This window comes from Brachycentrus maculatus, unplaced genomic scaffold (genome assembly GCF_059751285.1).
Source record: "Brachycentrus maculatus isolate JH-2025_06_01 unplaced genomic scaffold, ASM5975128v1 h1tg000181l, whole genome shotgun sequence".
Classification (NCBI taxonomy): Eukaryota; Metazoa; Arthropoda; class Insecta; order Trichoptera; family Brachycentridae; genus Brachycentrus; species Brachycentrus maculatus.
Window position 1 is genome coordinate 319,054 of NW_028280932.1, and position 27,071 is coordinate 346,124.

Consider the following 27,071-nt stretch of genomic DNA (forward strand, 5'->3'; position numbering starts at 1 on the left):
TTAAAATCTCATAAAATCGTTAATTTTGCTTTTTCCATGGTGTACATGTATAAATGGATAGTACTATTTGTTTAATTGCACTTATTCAATATATTTTCTTAAAGATTGTTATAAAAGACATTTCTATTTTACTATGATAAATAATTAGATGAAATAAATAAATATTGTAAATCGTGCATTGCTTGAGAACAATATCGAGTTATTATTCATTTCGTCAAATTTGAATAAAAAATAAGTCGGTTAGTAAAAATTGGTTAATATTGTATATCGTGCATCTTTTGAGAACAATATCGAATTATTCATTTTGTCAAATATTAATAAAAAAATATGTCGGTTAGTAAAAATTGGTTAGTATTGTATATCGTACATTGTTTGAGAACAATATCGAGTTATTCATTACGTCATATTTGAATAAAAAATAAGTCGGTTAATAAATATAGGTTTATTTTTAAAAGTTGCAAGGTTCCCAGGGTGTCACAGACAGTTTAATAAATCATGTGGCAAAGAAAATTAGTAAACTTAGCAATTCTAGTTATTAATGGCGACAACATCAGTGGGATAAATTAATTTAGTTACTGAACTTAGACAATATATTTTTTTCAGCCGTGCAAACCGCGGCCATTCCTTGCGCTGGTGAAACCATGATAAATGTAAATTACGATCGTAATTATTATTGTTCTTGCTGTAAACAAGGAGCCGTTGGCAAAGTTTTTTGAAAAATGACTATTGTGAAACAGGCATGAAGTCTCCTTTAGTTAGTAATTTTATTTATTTATCATTACACGCATAATTACAAATTAAAATTTACAATTATTAGTCCTCACTAAGTTTTCCAGTGAAAATTGTCGCTTATAAATTATATGAAAAGTTAATTGTTTATAACATGCAATCAAATAAGACATTGTGGAATTATGTGACCTATTGGTATGAAGATTCCTTTATTATTATTTTTGTAACCCTTATCCGCACCCCAATGGCGCATAGGGTACTGCATCATATAAACGCAGTGTTACCTTGATCGTTAATACATGAAAGAAAGGTGATTTTCAAGTACCAGTCCAGGGTAATATTGAATAAATTTAGAGTGAAAAAAACTCTAATATTTATTTGGCCTCCCCCTGGAAATCTAACCTGGGACCTCCAGAACAGTAGCCGAGCGTGCTGACCATACTGAGGTGGACAATTTAGTACTTTATTTAGTCATTTTATTTTTTCTTTTATTTAGTCATTTTATTTATTAATTTTTCATCACAAACATAATTACAAATAAAAATTTGTAATGATTTGCTCTCACTGGGTTTTCCCGTCCCAAAGGCATATTTTAAAGTCCTCATGTATAAAATTATATGAAAATTAAATTGTTTATAACCTGCAATCAAATACGACATGACCGAATGATGCGATCTACAATATTATATTTCAGATATTCTTATTATTTACATACTATAATATTAATAATTATTTCATAATTACTTTCGAATTTGACTTAATAGATGATGAAAGCTGTACCGAAATCACCCTGTATAAACAATAATGTATGTACGCGAAATGATCAGTTTGTGTTAAAATTTGGAGAAAAAAAACATCTTTGTGAACGCGTTTCCGTTTTTCACACAAGTCTTTCGGTATGTCAAATACTAAGGTGAAGACGTGACTGGGCGACAAGGTTGAACATTAATCACTACTGCGCCATCTTTTTACATTAAAAAATAGAGTAAAAGTCATGACACATTTTCAAATAACGGTGTTAGAAAATAATACGCAATGTCGCCTGGGAATATTTTGATATTATTATCATTTGTAAAAAAAACCATCCACCGAAAATGAAACGTCTTTATAAAGGTCAAAGGATATCAATCATCTGTCTGTATTGTATTATTATTCGATGCTTAATGGAAATACAGCGATATGTGAATACAACCTATGTATGACCCTAACATTTATTCCTTATTATAAGTACGATTTTAGAACTTATTTACTTATCACACTGCTTGCTGCAGGGGTAGACAGTGTGCTTAGAATATCACACCAATCTGTCTTTTTAATTAATTTTCGTCTTTTCTACATTCACGCAGTTCCTCATACATACCCGCCGATTTTTCCGGATCCTGGCCTGACCACTTTTATGTGACCATATTTTAAAATAACAATTAATCAACATTTTGAGTGTGTCCAAATACTTGTTCACAAAATCTGGATCATCTCCAATTACAGGAGTTATTTTCATATTATTTTTTTACATCTCATCAAAGATGAACAAGAATATGGAAGTCTGGGCATTTACGGGGCTAACAACCAGCCTATGACGGTCGTCAGCCCCGTAAATGTCCAGACTTCCATATTCTTGTTCATCTTTGAAGACATTCCAAAAAAATAATACAACAATTAATTACTTTGACCCAAACAATATGACGTCTGATCTTATTTTTGACGGCAAATTGTCTATTCATACAAGAGTAAAAGACTTTTCGTTCTGTAATATAAATCGTGTATATATATAAGATGTTAATGTCAGGTTTCATAAATTAAAAAATATTTATTTCGAAGGGACTTAATATATTTTTTGTAGAAATGTCAGATATACAGAATTGCTAAATTTAATTTAGTTAGAACCCTAAAAACTTTACAGGCATGCCAAATTACGCAACTCGAATATTAAAGGATTATCGAGTCTGTAATTTACGAGAAATAGTAACTTCGCTTTTATTGCAAGTGGCTAATGAGCTTTGGGATAAGAAAATAATGCAGATTTGGGCGAAGCAAACGACAAAGATAAAAGTTTGCGGCATCCACCAAAAAGCCACCTACCTGCTGTGGATTAAGGAACTCTGCCGGTCCAATTAAGACCTTCGACTTTTATGACCCATTTAAAAGGTTTTAGGGTTTATATAGATGAAATGGCTAGCTGATACTTTAATCCAGTAATATTTCTTTACTTATCCTTTGTTTCATAATTGATAGTACCTGAAGGACTAACCTTTGCTTGGAAAAGAGAGTAAGTGTGGTTGAATGAATTTAATAATTTATTATTAGATTAAAACCAATATTTTTAGCTTTTCCACTTTTTTATTTGACCAGCGACCGGGTTTCGTCGTTACCGACATCATCAGACTGGTGATGTCGGTAACGACGAAACCCGGTCGCTGGTCAAATAAAAAAGTGGAAAAGCTAAAAATATTGGTTTTAATCTAATAATAAATTAAAAATGCAATTCCATCACGAAGTGTCAGTGGATAATATAAATCTATGAATTTAATAAGGCATTTTTTTACAAAGGCTTCAGATACATGATCAACGAAAAAAATTGATTCAAGATCTATTTACGTGAAAAAACAAAATATATTATTGAAATAGTAAGAAAGACATGACATAAAGGAACATTTTTTAGTTGCTACATTTTACCAGATGTAACTGATTATTGGAATAAGCGGAAAATCGAAATATAGTTAGGAGAGAAATTAAAAATAGTTTCAATTAATACTTATCTGTATCATCAAAAAATGGTAAAATATATATTATTTTCACAAAATATTTATTGGAAATAATTTCGAATTTTTTATAAAAATATAAATATCATCATCAAGAAAATTAACACAATTTTAAGATATCAAGATATTTTATACTTTTCAAACGACATGAAGTATATTTTTTATATAAAGGATATATATCATATGGAAGTCTGGGTTATTACAGGGCTTACAACCTGGCATTGGGTGTCTGTCACTTTATACAAAGTGACTTTGTTCATTCTATCCGATTATTCAAAATCCACATTGGTGAAACTCTTAAACGTGTGTGTGTGTAAATATATAAATTGAAAAAAAATTAAGAAAAAAGTAATGATTTTGTAAGAAACATTTTTTCTGATATTTGAAGTTTCTACTTTGCTTTATTTTCCCAGGGTACGTTTTTTTGTAAATATCTTTTAAATTACACAAAAATTCATTTCTAAAACAAATATTTTCAGACAAGTGGTAGTACTTTAACGGTTAGATAAACACAAAAGTCTAATTTAAAACGGGGAATTGGTGTTTTCTTAACGGATTCCACCGAACAGAATTTGTTGTTTGGTCCCAGAAAAAGTAATGACACGAGTGTGAAATAAAAGTGTGGTTAGGGGTGAACAAGCTCACGATGAAAGGAGCATTAGTGGCGCTGACGAATAACCGATTCCCTGTTGACGGCTCTTGTAAATAACTACACCTACGATTTATAACGCCAACAGAGCCGGATCACATTTAAATAAAAAAAATCTTTTTAAGATATTTTTGGCGAAAATATTAAGTGAATTGAAAAGTTTATTTTAGTAAAATAACTCGAAAATAATTATTATTTCTCGATATTTAAAATTATTTGGAATAATTTGACATTTTTTTATTGTTAAAATGTTACAAATAATTTTTCATGAATTTGTGGAAGATATTGGGATTTATTAACTAAGTAGAGTAAAAGGGAATAGTAGCAAAACATGAGATATATGAGGTAGCATACCTATACCTATACTTCAAGCATGTGTTATATGTGTGAGAATAAAATTTGTGCAAAATATAAACATAGTACTGACCTACCTAGCTACTCGATAAGGAATATTTATTGTAAGGTTTTTTTATTGATATCTCAACATAGATGAAGAAAAATATGAATGTTCGGATATTTACAGGGTTTATAATCTGTCATAGGCTAATTTTAGTTATTATTTTATATACGTTTATAATCTGTCATAGGCTAATTTTAGTTATTATTTTATATCTAATATTATGTAGACTCCGTACTCTCATTCATTGTTGTTATTCTTATTGATGAGATATCAATATAAATACGTGGACTAAACCTAGATTTATGATTTCGACTCACTAAAAATATATTAATGTTTCCTTCGATTTTTTTAGGATATTCAATTATAATAAAGGAAACAAAAGTTTTTGAACATATTTATGTTAAATTCATATTGATGTTTTTATTTAAATAATAATACAATGAAAATTTGTTTAATTTTTTAAAAATTTATTCACCCAATTAATATTTGGACAAATATCTGTACCGGTCCTGTGTAAGAACCATATGGACAACAAATTGTTCAAACACCATGGAAGCTCCTACTAAACCAAAGAGCTTTTGGGATGTTCAGCTGCCCACGTGTAGAGCTTATTGCAAACGGAACAGATCATGTTAACCCACATTAACTTAATGTTGTTTTGCTTCTGTGGGGTAGTGGTTAGGACGCCTGGTGACTCTGTATGGGGTCTTGTTTAGGATCAAAATAACTAAATTTTTTAGAACTTATAAAATTGTCGTACAAATTTTAGAGAAGGTAGAACTGAGTGACTCAAGTGATAAATTAATTACGTTGCTCGAAATTACATGAAAACGATTTTAACAATTTAAATTAAGTGAATCGAATATTGAAAAAAAAAACATACCGATTATTTTATCGAACTGGTATTCAACTTTTGACAGAAAAGATAAAGGTATTGTAAAAAAATAATATGAAAGATAAAGGAAATATTTTTTCTTGAATGTTTTTTGCAGATACTTTGTGTTACATTTTGTAAGCTTTATAAAATTAAACAACTTTGTTTTAACCACTTTTTTATTAGTACACTTTATCCAACCGGTTTCGACAAGAACCTTGTCATCAACAGGGTTTATGTACTAAATTCTAAAACATTGAAATACTCATAATTAATTAATAAAGGAAATACACTGCATAGTAATCAAAGTTCTTTTGGCTAAAAGAGGTATGTGTCATGTGTTATGCTTGATGTGTTTTTGATCTTCTTTTTCTGTGTACGTTACCATAAAATAGTGGGAGTTAGGTACTTTCTTGTGTGACGTGAGAGAACTTTTTTAAATGCATTTCTAAGAATTGTTTAAGCGATTAGTTGTTTGACTGTCATGTATTGTAATTGGTTGAATATTTCCTCCATAAGAGCCCGTATTATAACATAAATTATTATTTTGTACATATTATTTTAAATATAGTATTATACATGATTATTATACGTGATTTTTCAGTATAATATTAATTAAATATCACCCTGGATTGGTACCCAAAGGGCAAGGCTGATAATCTTTCTTTCGTGAATTAAGCGATCACATTAACATTGTTTCTATACGATGCAGTTCCCTATGCACCATTAGGTGAGGATAAGGGTTGGATTTAACATGACATACTGTTTTGATAGCATTTACAGCGATACATAATAAAATCAAAATCAATCGTCTTTACTTTTTTTCATACAGTTCCGTTCACGTTTGTCAATTGATTATAATCTGGCACTAATATAAACAGTGTAAGAAACGTGATTGATGGCCTGTAAAACATATGCCACTAATGTCAGCAATAATGTATTCTGTCTTCGCCTGCTTTAATTCATAAAAATGAGTATTCATAATGCAATGTAAGCAAAATTGTTTTAAAGGATGACACATGCGAGGGGTAGTCGTAAGTGTGTCATCAGCGTAGCTTTATGAGTGCTTTTCGGGCTTGTCGCTTTTACAACGTGGTAGCTTTATTATTATTAGAGGCCGTATTTGTATCCAGCTTGTTTACAAAGAGGGATGAATGGATATATTTTTAATTTAAAATTCAATGAGGACCCACATAAATCACGCTTCAAGTAATTATCATTACAGTTCGAAAATAATCTAATAAAACATTTATAATATTATATTTATTTATTAACTTTGTTACCTACTTACTAACTCACTATCCATCACGCTACTTTCCGCAGGAGTAAGCAGAGAACGCCAAATATATTTGTCTTTGCAAAAAATCTTTGTCTATATTTCTCATATCGCCCACTTCTTTCAAGAACGTCATAAATCAAAAAACTTGATTTTTCAGGAGAACGTTTTTAAAGTTTAAAAATAAAACACAATGTATTAAAAATAAATATCAAGCCAGTTATTGAACTTTTTACTGTGCAACAGATCTTTTTAGGTAAAACCTGAAGGTTTTTTCTCCATTTGAAAAATATTTAGTTTAATTGAAAAAATAATTAAACAATATATTTTCTTCAAAATGCAAAAACAACACTTTCTGCCCTATAGCAGGCAAATATTAAGTTAAAATTATGCCTCTTTTACTGGGATATAGAACATTTTCTGGACATTCCGAAAACATGCACAACTCAAAATTCACGATTTTTTATTTATGACGTTCTTGAAAGGAGTGAACGATATGTACTCGCCGATTATTCCGACTCCTTACCTCAAGTATTTGTAATACTTAAAAGTGTACAGGTTAATTAAGATTAATTAAAATTAAATATACTGCATGTTTCCCGGTCTAAGTCCGTTTCTCTTCAACCATCAATAACATTCACATCTAAAAAATATTTTTACTACTCTTTCTTCACTCATTCGATTCACATGTCCAAACCATCTCATCACACCTTTTAATATATTTTTTTAAATGCATAATAATAATTAATTTGGATAAATTATATGGCGTCATTTTCGTAAAAGGTTCATATCTCGTCCTTGCATTTCTTCCTTATATCATCACTCGAACATACATCATATAATATTATATCATTTTTCTACTAAGAATGAAATTTAAAATCCATAAATAAATCATTCATTCATTTAAATCAGATTTAAAACTAAATAAAACAGTTTAATATATTTTCCAGCAGTTTGAATAGTTAAAGATAATACAGAAAACTTAAGTTATTTTAAACCAATCATACAAGAGAAATACTTTTTCTTAACGTGTATTTTCCTAGTAAGATTTTTCTAAGAACAGGATGTCATGTTAGATTTACCATACATTTTTTAAAAGGGCGTCGCTTAAAGCTTTTATTCTTTGTTTCAGATGGAGCCAGCGGAAAATTGTGATGATCTTAAAGCCTTACACAAAATTTACTCCGATGGTTAAAGGCAAAAAAGCACGCGAGAAACTAAAATGTAAAACACGAAAGCTCATTACCTAAATCGGGTATACATAAAACAAGTTAAGTTCATTTTCCGGTGTGTAAAAAGGACGAATCGAGTTGACTTTATGCGAAAGTAAATCATGCCTCGTCTTTAAACTTTAAATAAGCTCCGAGAATGTGAAATGTAAATATCGAAATGATAAAAAAATTATATTGTGACAATTGTTTCACCTTCTTAGGGCATTATCAAACGCATGATAGATAAATCTATAAATAAAATCTGTAAACGTTTACACATTAAGACAATTTCAAGATAAAAATATAAGCAGTGAACGTTAAAAATGAATCTTCACGTGAAAAGTGTTTTCAGTGCAGTTGACGGTGCATTTAAAGGCGCGAAAGAGTGAAACGTTAAATTCATCGGAAATAAAGAGGAATACTTTGGATTCGGCAGTGCAACGTGGTGCAGTGATGCGCGTCACGGGGAGTGGGGGGACAGGGGCGGAACGCCGGTGGCTAGTGACCTGGATGCTGCTTCATCTGACAGGTGAGATTGACGACCTCCCGAAGTCTGTATTACACTGATGATACGGACCATTTAGCCTGGCGACGTCACAGAGCGTTGTGTTTGACTGATAGGCACGATGCTCTTTTATTTGTTCGATTTTGGTGACCATTTGTATTTTGCGTGGATTTTTTTAAAAGCCAATTTGATTTGAGGGAATTTTCAATTTACATTGTCAGTTTACGTTTTCGTTCGGTGGTCAAATTTTTGTCTTTTTAGCAAAAATGATGTAACCAAATTAACTGATAGAAAAAGCGAAATATTCATTTTTTAATCAGATTTATATATTTTTTAACCACATCCGTAGTTTGGTGTCAATGGAGTTTCACTACCATGCTAGAGATCCCTGGTTCGATTTATGTTTTTTTGTACATCAAAATAATTGTTAACTTTACGTTATGGTAATTTAACACTTTCCTTATCATGCATCGTTCACTTTGTGTTATACCACTTAAAAACACCACTTTATGACAGTTATGAAACAGTGTTTTTTTTATGTGGTATTTAACAAAATGAACGATGAATGATAAGGCGAGTGTTATGGGTCATAGTGTTACAATTTTTTTCTCGCGAAAATTGATTTAATATCGCCCTAGACTTATACCTGGAGCGGAACCTTGTCTTCAAATAATTAAAGATAGATTTAATATTGCATCGAATTAATGCAGTGCCTTATGTATCACTGGGTATGGATAAGGGTCAGAATCAAAGAATATATATATTTAACAAGTATTTCATATTTTATTTTATGTAGATTAGTATATAAATTCAACAACTATTTGTTTATAATTTTATTTAACAAAACTTTAAATTGGTAGTAATAAAAAAGGGTAGTAATAAATAAATCATGAAAAAGATATTTTAGTAATAAAAAATCAAATAATTTTATTCAAAGATACTGCAGTATTTGCTTTACTAAAGAGTAATTTGTATAAATTCGTTAATGAATATCTCAAATTATAACGCCAAAAGCAGAACATAAGCTATGTATTAAAATGAAAAAAAAAATATTTCCAATAAACTTTTTAATATTGATTTTGATTTCTCGAAAAAAGCATATATCTGGAAAATGATAAATCAATTTAAATTAAAATAATTTATTTTAAATGTTTTTTTAGGTAATTATTTATATCTTAATTAAAATTATTTAATAAATAAAATATTAATTTGCCATTTCTCTTCAAAAATATGTTTTATCTTTTCTCTAGACATATACATATACATATACTATACAAGACATGTATCTGAGAGAATGTTCCTTAAGACATACATGACAAAATATAATTTTGTCCCAAGGTTCCTCAAACAAGTATTTTCTCGAGGATTAAATTAACACTTTCAGGCATGGTGTGAAAAAAATATTGATTAAAAAATTGTACGAAAAAGGTTAAAATTATTTTTTGAATCGGAACATGTAAACGAAAAATAATATATTGAATTTTATATTCATTCCATAACATCATAAGGATGAATTAGATATTTGGTTTGGATACGTGGAACGAATGAGTGAAGTAAGGACTATGAAAAAAGTTATGAGAATAACATGTTGGAAATAGGAGCAGAAGAAGAAGAAGAAAATCTTGGCATCGTTAAGTATTTCAAATACTAGAAAGTAGTCTTGGAAGAAAGTAGTAGGTGAAGAATCGTAATAATAGGAGGGTACGTATGAGGAGATGTATGAATGTGGAAGAAGCGAAGTGTGTTTGCAAAGACAAACTGGTGTGGTATTCTATTATCTCTGCTATTACCTCTGCGGGGAAGCGGCGTGATTGTAAGTTTGTTTCATATAATTATTTGCAGATAATTTTATTTGTATAGAGGCCAAAGGGTTTATATACTCTTGTATGGTAAGCAACCGACATTGCTATCATTCTTCTGGTATTCAGAGTGCTGTGACGTCACAAGGCATATTTGTCGTATTTCACGGAAGCATATTACAAGGCTAGAAATTCTTGATAATTAATAAATGTCGTCCAATGAGAATGCTATTACGGAGGTACCTAGCAAAAATATATTTAAAAAAAGTGTTTTCATTGTTTTTGTATACGACAATAACTTTTTTAATAATCGTTCATCGAATAGCATTTCTGTAAAAACATAATATTGTACAATCATAATATTTTAACCATATGGACGTCATATTTGAGTTTTACGCAAAGTGAAAGAAGCGTTTGCATTGTTCTTGTATATGACAGTAACTTTTTTTGATAATCATTCATCAAATCACATTTCTGTTAAAACATAAAATCATAATATTTTTACCACATGGTCGTCATATTGGAGTTTTACGTAAAATGATATTTTTATAAATGCGAAATTTTATACGAAACCGATCGTTAAAATAACTTTTTACTTTCAAGTTTTGTACTGACATTTCTTAGTGGAACTGCATTTTAAGGAATCAAATAACTATGTAATTTTTTCCACGTGTTTTTTATTTGACCAGCAACCGGGTTTCGTTATAACCGACGTCATCAAACTGCTCTATCCAGTGACCAGTCTAATAATGTCGGTTACGACGAAACTGGTTGCTGGTTAAATAAAATTCATGTGGAAAAAATTACGTAGTTGTTATTTTATTCTAACTTTTTGGTGTGGTTGACCAAAAAATGTAATCATAATATGTATACCAGGGGTGTTTGTTATTATAGGGATGTTAGGTATTATATACGTATACCATATATACGTATATAATATTTGTTTACAATAAAAAAAAGCATTGAAATTTACTTGACGGTTGACGTATATAATTGACGAGATGGTTGATTCATTAAAGTTATCGATTAACGGATTGCGACGGGGTGATTGACATAACGGTATATGAATAAATTATAAGAGGAAATTCATATTCATGAAAATACATAATTTTATTTTTGTAAATCATATTTAGCATTTAATTTCGAGAACAACTTATTTTCCATATTTTCTTGAGACTTTTGTTATCTTGTTTTTCCACCTCTTTTGTAGTATAAAATAAAAAGAATTAGCTTCATACCTTAGTGCCATATTATATCGTTTTGTATATATACCCACCCATAAGCTATGCCAATATAGGTTTTTTTTGTGTTTAAACCTTTAAAAATTAATGCGTGTACCACGAAATAAAATGAAAAGTTATATATACATTTTGGATATTAAAATATTAACTTACTTTGAATCAAGTAGGAAAAAACTGTTCATAGAAAAATAATGATATATACAGCTTTCATTAACATTTATCAATATAATATTAATATATAATAAAACCCTGTGCACCATTGGGGTGCGAATAAGGGTTTATTATATAATATTATTATAGTTCGCATTTACATATCGCTCACTCCTTTCAACAACGTCATATAAAAATATCGACAATTTTCAGTTGTGCATGTTTTCGGATTTCCCAGAAAATGTTCGCTATCCCGGCAAAAGCGGCATATTTTTTACTTAAAATGTACCTGCTACAGGGCAGAAAGTGTTGTTTTCGCATTTTGAAGAAAAGGTATATTTTATTATTTTTTCAAATATACTTAATATTTTTCAAATGGAGAAAAAACATTCTGGTTTTACCTGAAAAGATCCGTTGCGCAGTAAAAAGTTCATTAAGTGGCTTGATATTTATTTTTAATAGATTTTATTATACTTTTAACGTTAAAAACGATCTCCTGATAAATCAAGTTTTTTGATAAATGACGTTGTTGAAAAGAGTGAGCGATATGAAAGATTTAACACTGATATAAGACAAGTAAATATTGTTGTTAAGTTCCTAGAATCAAAGCTTTTATATTTAATGTTAAGAATATTACATTACAGCATAAAAATATATTCTTTATCTGATTTATATTGTACATATGAATAACAAAAAAATATAATTTTGAGTAGCTCTGTTTTGATAAAATACTATCTTAAGGGCGATAGGCGCAAAAAGTTCACAAAGCTAAAAAAAATTGTTACTTAGTAACAGCAATCATAGCTTTTATGCTAAAAGTTTATAAAACTTTAATAAAAACCTTTTTAACCTCTGATGAATATTCAATAGAGAATTAAAATAAAATAAAAATTGGGTTATTTGTGTAGCGCCATTTCGATAAACTACCACCTCAAGGGCGCTAAGCGCAAGATGTTCGATCTATGCATATAAAAATTGTGTGTATATATTTTGTTTTTCTGCAATTTTTCGTACAAATGTCCAAAAGGTATTTCCGCTGACCTCTATAGAAAACATCGACATGCCTTTCCATACTTTTCGGCTATCTGGAAATAAATAAACCTTATTTTCCAAATAATCGGCAGTCGGACGTGCCCCCCATACCAGGGCGCGGATTAGAGAGCCGATGTTGTGACGTCCGTTTTTTGGGGGTAATCCGATAGAAGACCGAAGCAATGTGGAACCGATACGCTCCCTTGTAATGGCGGAAGCGTTTTAGCGATCCAATCTACTGATGACTCGACTCCATTAAGGGCGAACTGGAGATATCAGGTTGTGCCTACTTAGGATGGAAAACAATCAGACGGAGTATCCTCAGGGACCACGGGTTGACGAGCAGTCTTAGCTTATTATCATTTAATAGTAAATAGACGTTACACATTGATGAGGTAGACAAAAGAAAAATAATATTCATAACTTAAATTCATGTTTATATTTATTTTTGTAGGATTTTGAAGGAAATGTATTTTTTAAATGAAATATTTCAGGAATAACCCGCAAAGCCTCTACATTAAGAGGCTTATTTGCAGGTAGGATAGTAAGGATAGAGAGGGTAAATGTGAAAAATACATCACAAACACCCAGACCAAATTAAAAATAAATCTTTTATGAATTTATTTTGCATTTGACGGAAATCGAGCCCACGACGCCAGTTTCATAGCCGAGCGTCTACCCAGCTACGCCACGGCGCCCATCGTGTTAAATGTTTTAAACGTTTGTATATTTTAGAACTGTTAAGATATGTGAGCAGATGGTTTTCTGTTATTGCAAAATTAACATACTTACATGACTGCAGTTAATTGATTAAATACAAGACGCAAAGACGAGATAAAAAGACTGATGGAATGAAGTTGGAATGGAAACCAAGAAGGAGATGATATGATATATAAGTAGCGTTATGTACTTCAATATCACACTTTTAATTTGAGCCTAAGCGGCTCATTATTAAAAATAGGTATCTTATTGTGGTAGAGTGGGATCTAACCCAGAAACTCTGGACTCAAGAGTCCACGACACTAACCATGGGACAATCGACAGATGTCATTGTTTCCGAATTTTTTATGGTAAAAAACTTTAATTTGTAATGAAATGATATCAGAATCAATTTCGCATTGCAATTGTACCATTTGTGTTTTACCTATTTTGCATTATGAGTACACAATTTGGGTGATTGCTTCAACTGCTAACATTGAGTTTACTATGACTTTAAATTTATGTTTGACGTTAACATTTTGTATATGCGACAGTTGTAAATTATTTGTTAAAAATAATCTTTACCGTTATGTTTATTTTACTTTATTTTTTATATAGTGTTTTTTTGCATATTATTCTGTTGGATATGCAACGAATAAATAAATACAAAAGTGGTAAAAAACTCGCTCAAAGATTTAAAAAAAAAGTCTTCATATTGATCATGTTTCATTTTCATTTTATGGTCAAAAAATTAATATAACATTTAAAAAAAATACTCTTTTGATGTGACTAAATGAATATCAATTTTCCTGACCTGATTCAAATCATGTGCCATTCCTAGTTCCTGTATTTCAAAGAGAAAAAAAAAACTATTCCCCTCGTGACCCAAACGAATTCAGATAACATACATATTTATGGCACCTTAATGTCAAAGAAAACTTATACCCGATACAAAAATAAAACGGAATCATAGATGAAAGCAAAGGAATTTTTTAAATGGGGTTATTTTTTATTCGAGTGCTGATTGTTTATTTATTCCCATTATAATGTTTAAAGGTTCAAGTTTCCTTAAAATAAATAGCATGTAAAAACAGACAGTTTTTTTATCTTTCATTTTAACTCAATACTGAAAACTAAATCATCCACTGTAACTTCAAGAATAAAGAAAATATATTCATCGATTGATTCGGGAGTCACTTCTTGGAAATATTTATCCATTTGATATTCATCTTTTACTTGGTAAATACCACTATTCATAAAATATATAGTGACACGTGTTCTGATTTATTCAACAAATTGATCAAATACGATGATTAGTAATGATAATTGAAATCACGATAGATTTGAATTTACAAAGTAAAAGTTAAATAATCAAAGATAATTCCTATTTATACCAATATTTATCTGAATATATCGACACGTGTTTCAATATATTCAAAATATTTGTCAATTACGATGTTTGAAAAATGATCTTGAATGCATCGAAACACGTATAAAAATCATACACATGTAACTGGAAATAAAAATAAAATGATACTGCCAATTAAAAAAAAAACGAATCGTAAAATTGCATTATGTTTAAAGGTTTAAAAATATATATTATGAGATGCCTGAAAGTATGAAGATGTGAGTTTGTATCCTTAAAGTAATATAAGCTTAGTTTAGAATAATATACATATTATATACACACACACATATGTATATATATATATATATATATATATATATATATATATATATATATAAATATATATATATATATATATATATATATATATATATATATATATATGTATATATATATATATATATATATATATATATATATATATATATATATATATATATATATATATATATATATATATATTGAAATTATTTCGAAGATAATTTTATTTTTAATAATTTTATCGTAGTACGTAAGTTTTGTGATGGTCGTTGAAGATTAATATTTAATTTCCCCTAAAACAACATTCTCGCAATATTTGTATTTGCTTTGATAACAGAACCGCTCTTCGTCGCATCCCCATTTATGTTCTCTTTAGATTTGACCCTTTCAGTACATTTGTATTAAAACCTGCGCATTCGTTAGAGCACCCATAGCCGGGGGGTATAATTTAGCCGAATTTATGTTCGCACGTATGCAAAACGACTGAAAACTTAGCGCGTTTCGGTAAAGTCGAGAATAAATCAAAAGCATCCGTGACTTAATCCTTTCTAGGTGAGCTATGAGGACGTTTGGAGGTGCTCACATATTAATACGTGAGAGAGAAACGCGTCAGCGCAGGGTCACCACAAATATGCGTACGACAGAAATCGGAAAAAATCATAATTTGTTAATGGGTACTTAGATAGTACTTAGCGTACTTAGATAGTACATAGCGTACGTAGATAATAATTGAAAAAAAACGTTCCAATCGAAAAATCCAAATAGTCTGCAAACATTATTCGCCTCTTCCATATTCATGCATCTTCTCATACAAACCTGCCAATTATTCCGTTTCCTGACTCGATCGCTTTCAAGTATTTTAAATACTTGATCATGCCAAGTTTTTTTGGTCTTTTTCTGGTCGTATTTTCAACTCTTTCTTCACTCATTCGTTCCACATACGCAAACCATCTCAACACAGCTTTCTTAATTGGATACAATTAATGTCGATAGACAATGCTTATCTCAGACTTATATCCTTTCTTCTATCACCATTCGAACATCCATCAAACATCGCTTTGCCGCACATTAGTATGAGAAATCGTATTATTTCGACTACTGACCCGGCTCTTTTTTTAAGTTTTTGAAAAACTTGATCCTGCCAAGTTTTCTAGATCTTCCTCTGCCTATATTACCAACCACATACGCCTCATAAATTTAATTTACTGTTCTTCCTTAACTTGTTCGTTCCACGTGTCCAAACCACCTCAAAACACCTTTTCTTATCTGATCGATAATGTTTATCTCAGCCTTGCAATATTGTTTTATATCCCCATTCGAACATCTATTATACACTGTTTAGCCGCACATTCATCTGAGGGATCGCATTTCAACTGCATTCTGTCTAGTACTTTCATTATTATTTGTCAACTCTATGCCTCACTCCCATACTTTAGGGTTGGTACAGGGACTTTATTATTACTTAAATGATAAAGTAAAATTTTTTTAACATGCAGCAAATGGAATTCCGTTTAGTTTTTAATTCAAACAGTGTATGTTGAAAATGATACGGAATGCATCAAAACATGTGTCTCAGTAGATTTTAAGAAATAGTGGTATTAACTTAAATTAAAAATGAATAGATTTAACCACAAAGTGACTGGCCGAATCAATTAAATAATTTTTGTTTCATTCATTGATTCGGCAGTCACTTTGTGGTATATATCTATCTATTTTTAATTTTATTTTTACTTGGTAAATAGTGGTATTTACAAAGTAAAACAAAAGTTTAGATTAATCGTTTTTAAAATAGTTGTTTTGTGGAGACCCTGTAGAGGCGCAAAACATGCGAATTGTATTCTCTAAAATGAGAACATAAATTTGTTGTTTTGTTGGAGTGAAGTGTTTGTTTCCATGTAAAGCGCGGATCTAATGTCTAAAATAAGCAAACTTCGTGAGATTCCACGATACAATATTAAAATACCTTTAATGTAGGAGCTTTTACGTTTTACTCTCGCCCGAACATTAGGATTATTATTTTGTATTCTGAAACAATGTTTCTCTTGCGCTCTTTAGTTTTTAATGTATTCGGAATTTAGTGCCTACTTTAACGGCCTTTTTTAAACATTACCATAATCATCGCACATACATTATTTTTTGTTCTAGTTTTTTTTCGTATTCGTTGGCGAGCTTTTCCGTGTTTGTCGCTTTTTTTACAACACGGCAGGATAAAATAAAATAAAAATAAAAATTAAATTAACTACGTTTTCGTCTAGAAAATGTGCACATACCATATTTCATCATTTGTACATTATAAAAAAAATACAAACATGTGATGGGTAAACGTGGTTTTGTAAGTGCAAAAATACTGTTTTTTTACTACTACTACTACTACTACCATCACGCTTTTTCCCCTCAATGGTAGCCAGAGAGGATGGAATGTCACACTCTTCTGTCTTGACACTTCTCGCTTCCTTCCTCACATCCGTACATCTAGTCATGCCCTCTGATTATGCAGACTTTTGTCACCACCGGATTTTAAGTTCTGATTGATTTGAGTGTCTTTTACGGCCATCCTCGTTCTGTTCTCCCGCTCTACTACAGTCTTTTTCGCTTCATTATTTATGTGTTATTTATATATCGTAGTCATACAGGAGAAAGTGACCAAACGCAGTTTTTACAAAAACGTGATCATTGACTATTTGATATCTTAATATTGCCCTGAAAAAAATCCCAAAGGATTTTAAACTTGTATAATTATATTGTATTATTAAATTATAATTATATTATTTGTACTTGAGGTATAATATATTGAATTGTTAAAAACGACCAACTGCATTGATGTTTATTTTATTGCAAGCTAAAGTGACTTAAATGGCCCTCCTGAACATGTTACGTTTTGTTAGTTGGTCACTTTCTTCTGTATGTATGTCTACGATATGTTATGTATTATAACACTTAGGTACTGGAAAATGATAAGTTATAACTCGCTAGTACTTTGACTCTGGTTTATTATATATAGTAGTGCTTCGCAACCGGTGTGCCGTGGCACAATGGTGTGCCGTGAGCAGGATTCAGGTGTGCCGCGGCCAAATTCAATGTAATTGACATTTTTTATTTTGCATTATGTAATTAAATACAAAAATAATTGGTCATTGTGTGTTAACACACAATGACAAATTATTTTTCATAACATTGTCTTATATTTCAAAATTATAAAATAATTATGAATACATAATTTTTCAACGTATATTATGTATTAATTGTTAAAATACAGATTTTTTGAGTCTACTAAGTTGTATTTTATTGTGAAAAAACACATAAAAATTAATATTATGACAATTGTTTCGCTTGGTTATGGCATTTTCAATCAAATGTGAGGCGAAACAACTGTCACAATTTAAATTTTTATATGTTTTTTAACAATTAAAAACAAGTTGACTAAAAAAATCGGTGTTTGATTTAACAATTAATGCATAAATTAAAATAGAGTGCTACAAATTAAAAGCCAAATCAATAGAAATGAAACTTTAGGTGTGCCGCGGAATTCTAGGAAGACTTTTGGTGTGTCGCAGGTGAGAAAAGGTTGCGGAGCACTGATATATAGTATTACTAAGTAGCTCTAAGCAAGTGACTGGTTTCTAGGAGAGAAACAAATCTAGAATGTGCGTTTCAGACTTTGTTAGTATGCCCACAATTGCGGCTATGTTGTTACCAACATACCCAAATTCGTAACAAAATATTTTTATACAAAATCATAAATACATGTTGAGAAAACATGCGAGATCTCAATGTATGATAAATGTTCTTATGGTAACATTGAAATAATGCAAGGCTGAGATAAGCGTTACCGTAAAGGTTTGTTGAGATAGTTTTGACATTTGAATCGAATAAGTGTGTCGCCTACTTTCAAAATCCGCCAGATCCAATACTATAAGATTTTAAAAGAAGTACTCTATCGGAATGACAATTTTGGGTTTTATTGTTTAAAATATTTACATACTTGAAAACCCTGCTAAAAAATACTTAAAAATAGCGTTGTATTTCAAATTCCGCTATATTCATGGCACTTGCCTTCTGACCCATATCGGCCAAACAGAGAGCGGGGATAGGTTAAAAAATAAGATGACGTCACTATCGGTTTATGTCTCGTGTTTTTTTAAATACAGAAAAAAAATTCAAAAATGTTAAAATTCTCTATTTCATAATATTTTATCTAAAGATAGACAAATCTTTTGAACATAAATGTTACCCGGAGAATTTAGCATTTTTTGGAAAATCGACTTAAATGGATCTGGCGGATTTTGAAAGTAGGCGACACAAGTAAAGAACAGTGAAATAAATTGAAGAGGCGAGTATAATTGAAAATATAAGTAAAAGAAGACCGATAAAAACTGGGCCAGCAAACTTCACGTTTTAAAAAAACTTAAAAGTGGTCAGGTAATATCCGGTAATATCATATTAACATATCGCTCACTCCTTTCAAGAACGTCATAAATAAAAAATCGTCAAGTTTTAGTTGTGTATGTTTTCGGAATACCTAGAAAATGTACTATATCCCAGCAAAAGAGGCATATTTTTAACTTAATATTTACCCGCTACAGGGCAGAAAGTGTTGTTTTTGCATTTTGAAGAATAGGTATTGTTTGATAATTTCTTTAAATATACTAAATATTTTTCAAATGGAGAAAAAACCTTCAGGTTTTACCTTAAAAGATCTGTTGCACAGTAAAAAGTTCAATAAGTGGCTTGATATTTATTTTGAATACATAATATTTTATTGTTAAACTTTAAAAACGTTCTCCTGAAAAATCAAGTTTTTTGATTTATGACGTTCTTGAAAGGAGTGAGCGATATGTATATATTATAATTTATTATTCAGGATTGAGCACTTCATACATCCGCAGATGAAAGATATAAAAATAAACTATTTTTAATTTTATTTCAAAACATGTACAATATTTTCTCAGTAAATTTAACTTTATTACGCAGGTGGATCGGTTTGTTTACAAAAAATATTCTATATCTGCCAATAAGCGTTGGATAAAGTAAATAAATAATTTACTAGCGATATTAAATAAGATGTTTATTTTCTTAACTCTACCATACACTAACACATAAATGTTATGAAAATATGAAAAGCGGTTTCACAGTTCTGATCAGAGGATCAATTCTGTTAAACTCCATTATAATAAAACGCAAAAAGCATCGTTAATATGTATTGAAATAATGTGTTTTTTTTTTTTTTTAAATAAATATAACGCAACCTATTGAGATTTGTAGTTAGCATATGTAGATACTGAAACGGATATTTTAAAAATTATTTCAGAGAGAAGCAAAAACTAACTTACCATTACATCATTTTACGCAGGGGTAGGCAGAGAGAATAGAACATTACACCATTTAATCTTCATGAACCACATTCATTCGTGCACCTTTACATACATTTTCTTCATCAAACCATTATTACTATACTGTATTACTGTACTTGGCTGAAATTAGAATTATCTATAAAATTAAGAAAGGAGGATTGAGATGGTGTGGCCATATGAATCGAATGAGCGAAAAATAACAGTAAATCAAATTTAAAAGGAGAATCAAGATTACAGAAAACTTGGCATGATCCTGTATTTATAATACCTACGTGAAAATGGTCTGGTGTGGAGTCAGTTGTCAATGTCAATGATTGTACAATCACGAGTAGAATTGGTGAATGTTACACGTGAGTAAAGTGATCACTTTAACCAGACTATGACGGTTGTAGGCTCTGTAAATGCCCAGACTTCGATATTATTTTTCATCTGTATTAAGATGTCAAAATATAATGAAAAAAATAACTCCTAATTGGACACAATCCAGATTTGTATTTGAACACACATTCAAAATGTTGTAAATATTGTTTTTTTTTTCGGAATAACCCGCAAAACCTCTGTTAGAGGCTTGTATGCAGGTAGGATAGTAAATATAGGGAAGGTAAATGTGAAAAATACATCACAAACACCCAGACCAATTGAAAATATATCTTTCATTAATTTATTTTTCAATTGGCCAGTTTCTCAGTCAAGCGTCTACCCAACCACGCCACGGCGCCTGTCAATAATAATATTGCTAACAAAAATAATAAAAATATTGTAATGCGTTATTGTAGTTAAGAAAATAAGCTCCCAGAAGATGGAGAATAGGTCCTTTGCCATAGTACAATACTCAAATTCAGGAAGCGAACAAAATAACGCGAAATACCAAATACCTCGAGCGTACAAACAAACATTGGCATTTTTACGACAAGCTCACCGCCGCAGAAGTTTAACGATTTATTTACAGAACGGGGTGTAATGGGCCATGGGAATTTAATGCGACGCCAATGGCAGCTGGTCACGTGGCCCACGGGTATGGACAAATTCGGACCGAACCCACACTGCACTACGTGACCGAGTGGCAATGCCCGCGAAAATTTAATTTCTGTTGATATTTTTGACATTACTTTATGACACATATTGGCTGGGGCGTCGATCTGTTCCGTAAAGGTAGTAAAAGGTACGATTGAAATAATGAAAAATATTTACAATTTTATCATTACTTCTTTGTTTGGTAATGTCTTGATTAAGATTAAACGCGTCGAAAAATTCGAGTTTGATAATGTCTTGATAATACGAAACGTGTCACATTATATATCATTATATTGTATTTATTAAAATAAAAGTATAGATTTAAATATAACCTTGTTTAATTTTGGATACATTACTTAAACTTTTAAAATGGTGTTCTACCAACTGTCTTCAGTTACAATAAATTACTTCTTCATCTAACCCTTATCCGCAATTAATGGTGCATAGGGCACTGCATCGTATAAAAACAGTGTTATCGTAATCATTGAATATACAAATGATAGTTGATCAGCCTCCCGTTCAGGTACCAGTCCAGGGTCATGTCAAATCAATATAAGACTTAAAAATCACTCATATTTATTTTGAGCCACTTAGGAATCGAACCAGGGACCTCTAGCGGGAGCGCGCTAATGAACTTCTCTATAGAGGCGGGGGAACTATAATTTAAATACTTATTTAACTTTATGTTATTTACTTATCAACAAACAAACCATCACGCCGCTTTCCCGCAAGGGTAAGCAGACAGAATATATTGCCACACCAAACGGTCTTTGCGATAATCTTCGCCCCTTCCACATTCATACATCTTTTCACACATACACGCTAATTATTCTGACTGGCTTGACCTTACGGTTCCCAGGTATTTGAAATACTGATCTTAAAGTGGGAATAATTGTACTGACTAAGAAAAATTCAAATTAAAAATGAGTGAATACGTTAATATTTAAAAGTGAGAACTTAATCAATTTTCAACGGTATTCAAGATTGTTGCCTTCATTTTTACCAATACCAGTAATTCTTTAAATCTATTGTGACATGTGTTTCGATTCATTCCGCATCATTTTCAACGCGTACGCAACGGTGTTTGAAAATGATGCGGAAAGCATCGAAATACCTGTCAAAATGGATTTTAATCAGTAATGGTTACCAATTAAAACTTAAATTACAAAAAAAATTGTAAGTTTTTCAAGAGACTTGCAAATAAATTAAAAATGAACAAATTATGTGAACTTGTAAGAAGAGTACAGAATGGTCTTGAGTACCAAAGCTTTTGTTACTGTATTCGTTTTCTGACCTCTTATTCCTCTTCTATTTCACTATACACACCTGAATCATACAAGTTTTTGTAAGAAAAGCTACCCTGAAGATCTAAAAAGCCCACGAGAAAAATATATAGCACCTTATAAATATAAGTCATTTACCTGTATTGAAAATTATTTCATGTGTATTAAAAAATAATTTTTCACACTATATATTTTGTTCGAAAATGTTTTACATAAAAACCAATACGACAGATTCTAGCGTTTTTTTTAAAATTATTTTAGACTAGTACCACTCAACGAATTTCAGGAGTTTTTATTATTCCTATTTCATGAAAGAATTCGAGGAATGAATAGTTCTACTCCCTGAAACTCCTACGCGCAAAAAACGTTACGGGTATAATATAAAGTAGGTTATCTCGAATCACAGGCAATGAATTTATTATTCTTTGTAACAGTATATCTGAAAGCTGAAAATTTAAGAGAGTTATTATAGCATCAATGGTATTATCAGTTCACTTCTAGAATCGAGAAAAAATATTTCTTAATTTTAATTTTAATAAAAAAAGAACAGTCAAAAGGTGTCTCAAATACGGAACATGTATCGATCTTCCCTTTTATATAAAATAAGATGGAAGTCTGAGTATCCTAGAGCTTACGATCTGGCATACTTGTGTAACGGGCAGAATGGTGAACGTTACACAAGTATATAAAGTGATTGCTTACGCCAGCCAAATGCCAGGTCGTAATCCCTGGGACACTCTGACTTCCATCTTCTTTCATATAAAAGGGAAGAATGATACTTGTTTAATATCAAGTTGAGACACCTTTAAATTGACATTTTATCCGTAGGTTGAACAATCCAGTGTTCAGGAATAATATTAAGCTCGCAAATTTATCCTTTTCGTAATGTATAAAATCGTAATCTAAATAAAATATTAACTGTGTACTTATGTCATGAATAAGGTGCTTTAAGAAGTAACTATGGTGCTCACATACTCGTATGTTCTAATTATACTTCTCATACTGGTGTGTGATGATAAGTTTCTTAATTTCCGCAAATTTCTCAGTTTTTGGATTTTTTTTTGTTTTCTAACGGTCTTTAAAAATGATGCGGAATGCATTAAATCATGTGTCACTATACATTTTACAAAATGGTGGTATTTATCAAGTTAAATTTGAATAAAAAAATACTAAACTAACTTTGCGAGAGCGACTTTACGAAGAATTGAAATTGAATTCAATTAAGTTCTCAGATTAGGTACGAGTATTTCGTAAATGTGTTTCTTTCAACACGCCATAACGTGACTATTAACTTTTATGACAAACATTTATGCAATTCGTATGAGAAATGAGATAAATGAAAACATAAAAGAATCCCTAGAGCTACACCCCTTCCCCACCAGTAGTCTAGTCTGAGGCGGGCTATCTCGCACGGACCATTATTTGTATTTTCCAACGCATCTCTCTTGTCCCGAGTTTGATTTATAACGCCATGTTTACAGCGTCTTAGCGTTCCCTAATTATTCGGGAAGATGAAAGAATAGTATGGTCCATAAGCTTTGCAGCTAATAATGCCGAATGTTCTAGTTAGAGCCGAGTAAAGCGCTACGCCTCATTAAGTGAGCATATTTTTATAGTTTCTTAGAAATATTGCACAGCGTTCGGTAATATTGTTCTTTTCATGATACAAGTCTTGCTCTTATTCCATTGGTTATCAAAATAATAAGTATAGCAGGTCAAAATTCAACAAATTTATATTAATTTGTAGGTATTTAACATGAGAAGAATCATTTGTCGTTTTTAACTTACTGACTAACTAACCATCATACCGCTTCCCCGCAAGGGTAGGCAGAGAGAAAAGAACGCCACACCACTCTGTCTTTGCAAACATTCTTCGCCTATTCCACGTTCATGCATCTCCTCATATATACCCACCGATTATTTCGACTCCTAACCTGACTGCTTTCAAGTATTTGGCATACCTGATCGTGCCAAGTTTTTCTCGGTCTTCCTCTGCTCCTTTTTCTAATTACATTTGCCTCATAAATTTATTTTACCGTTCTTTTCTCACTCATTCGTTCTACATGTCTAAACCATCTCAAAACACGTTGTAGTTTTTATATGAAAGAAAAGGAAGTCTGAGCATCAGAAGTCTGACGACCTGACATCAAGGTGGCTTAAGCTATCACTGATGCACTTGTGTAACGCTCACAGTTCTGTCTATTATTTAACATTCATATTACGTTAACTTTCGAAACGGGTATATATGTACATATGTACAATGGTCATGAAACCCTTTAACAACAAGATAGTGGTACCATCAATTGAGAAATTTGTGTAGTATATCAAGTTAAAAAAGTAATGTGAAATTTAACCGTACTCAATGGTGAATAGGGTACCTCATCAGATCGATGTGATGTATTATTCAGTGACATATTTGTATTATCAGTACTGCGTTTCAGGTATCAGTCCGGGGTAATATCAAATAAAAATAATGTAAAATTACCCTCTATTTTGAATCGAACCCAGTAACTCTGGCACGGTAGCTCAACACGCTATATTTATATATATATATATATATATATATATATATATATATATATATATATATATATATATATATATATATATATATATATATATATATATATATATATATATATATACACATGTGAGATTCATCCTGAATAAGATTCAAACCTCCCATAATTAACCAATATTTCAACCGCCCTTCTAAACCAACTATGAATATTACTCAGTTTTAAGTTTAGTATATACTTGTCTATCTCTGAATAATACTAGGTGCTTGTCAAAACCGGTTAAAAAAATATATCAAAAATAATTTTATAACGTAAAATAAAAAAGAAAATTATATAAACTTTATTAAACGTATCAGCAAAAACATTTAAGAAAATATGAAAAAGTCTGTGATATATAATATAATATAACGTCACAAACAAAATATGCCACTGACTAAATAATAAAATTGAATGTCAGATCAGTAACCTTTCCCTTGCGAATATACCAAAACGAAAACATAAAAACCAATTATTTCTATTTGCGTGTACTTTGATTCCGTAGTATTTTATGCGACATCGCTTGTGGGAATGTCATACAATACGTGGCATCTGACATTTAATATAATTGAAAATTCATGTTGAACCAACACCCTGTTTTAAACAAAAATAAACATATTTTGAAATTAATTATTCAGGAAATATTAAAAGTCAGAACGTATATTTTTTGCTGTTGTTGAAATAAAGGACCTTTGTTTATTTATTCATTTACCGTCATCCAATTCTCAATGCTTTGTGATAGAGGTGTGACGTTGCTCATTACCGGTTAATGTTCAATTAATTATATTTATCAACTAATTAACTAACATCATACCGCTTCCCCGCAGGGGTAGACAGAGAGAATAAAATGCCACAACACTTTGAATTTGCTAACATTATTCGCCTCTTTCACAATCTAGTATCTCCTCACACATAACCGCCGACTACCCCAACCATTGACTTGACCACATAATTTTTTTTACAAACTTGTTCATCCAAAAATTACTCTGTCTATTCGGCTCCTATTTTCAACAACATTTGCCTGATATTCTTTGTTTTTTTTCATAATACAAAGATACATTGAAATACACATATTCGTTTCATATATACATTTATTATATTATGTATTACGGCTCTTTAGGCATGGCCTGTGTTGAGCCGAATACTAACATGTTAATAAAAAATTTTAATCGTGCACTTCCCACTCATTTGTTCTCCATGTCCAAACCATCTCAACACACCTTTTTTTATTTTATCGATAATGCTAACTTGCTTTATCTTTAGTTTTTTTTTTCATTCAAGTATCTATCATTTATCGTTTCGCCGCGTATTCCTCTGAAATATCGCATTTCGACTGTCTTCAGCCTTTCAGACTTTCACATTATTTTGCCAACTCCATGCTTCAATTCCATACATTAGGGTTGGTACAAGAACCCCATTGTGCAATGCTAGTTTATCTTATATAGATTCATTGTAATTTTTTTTTCTTTCAAAAGAACCATCACTAATATCTCCTTTTTAACAGTTAATAACAACTTAGATTCAGAAAATAAAAATTCTTATCTTATTATATTCATATTGAAATTATTAATGTTGTCTATTAAGCACATACGAAGATAAGAATTCAGGTTTTCCCAGAATCCTAAAATATTTCAAACAGTTTTTTTACCGTGTGAAAACTATATGATTATAATTTTTCACTCTAATTAAATTATAAAAAAAGATAGCTCTAGAACTCGTATAACAAACAGTAATTAAAGTTTATTCTAGCTGTATCACTTAAAAAATCAAATCTGTTTTTTTAACAAATATGATTTTTTTATATTTATTTGTATATTTGAGTCTTTGTATATTTATTTTCTATTATAATCTATTTTTGGCATTTGACTTTGTTCT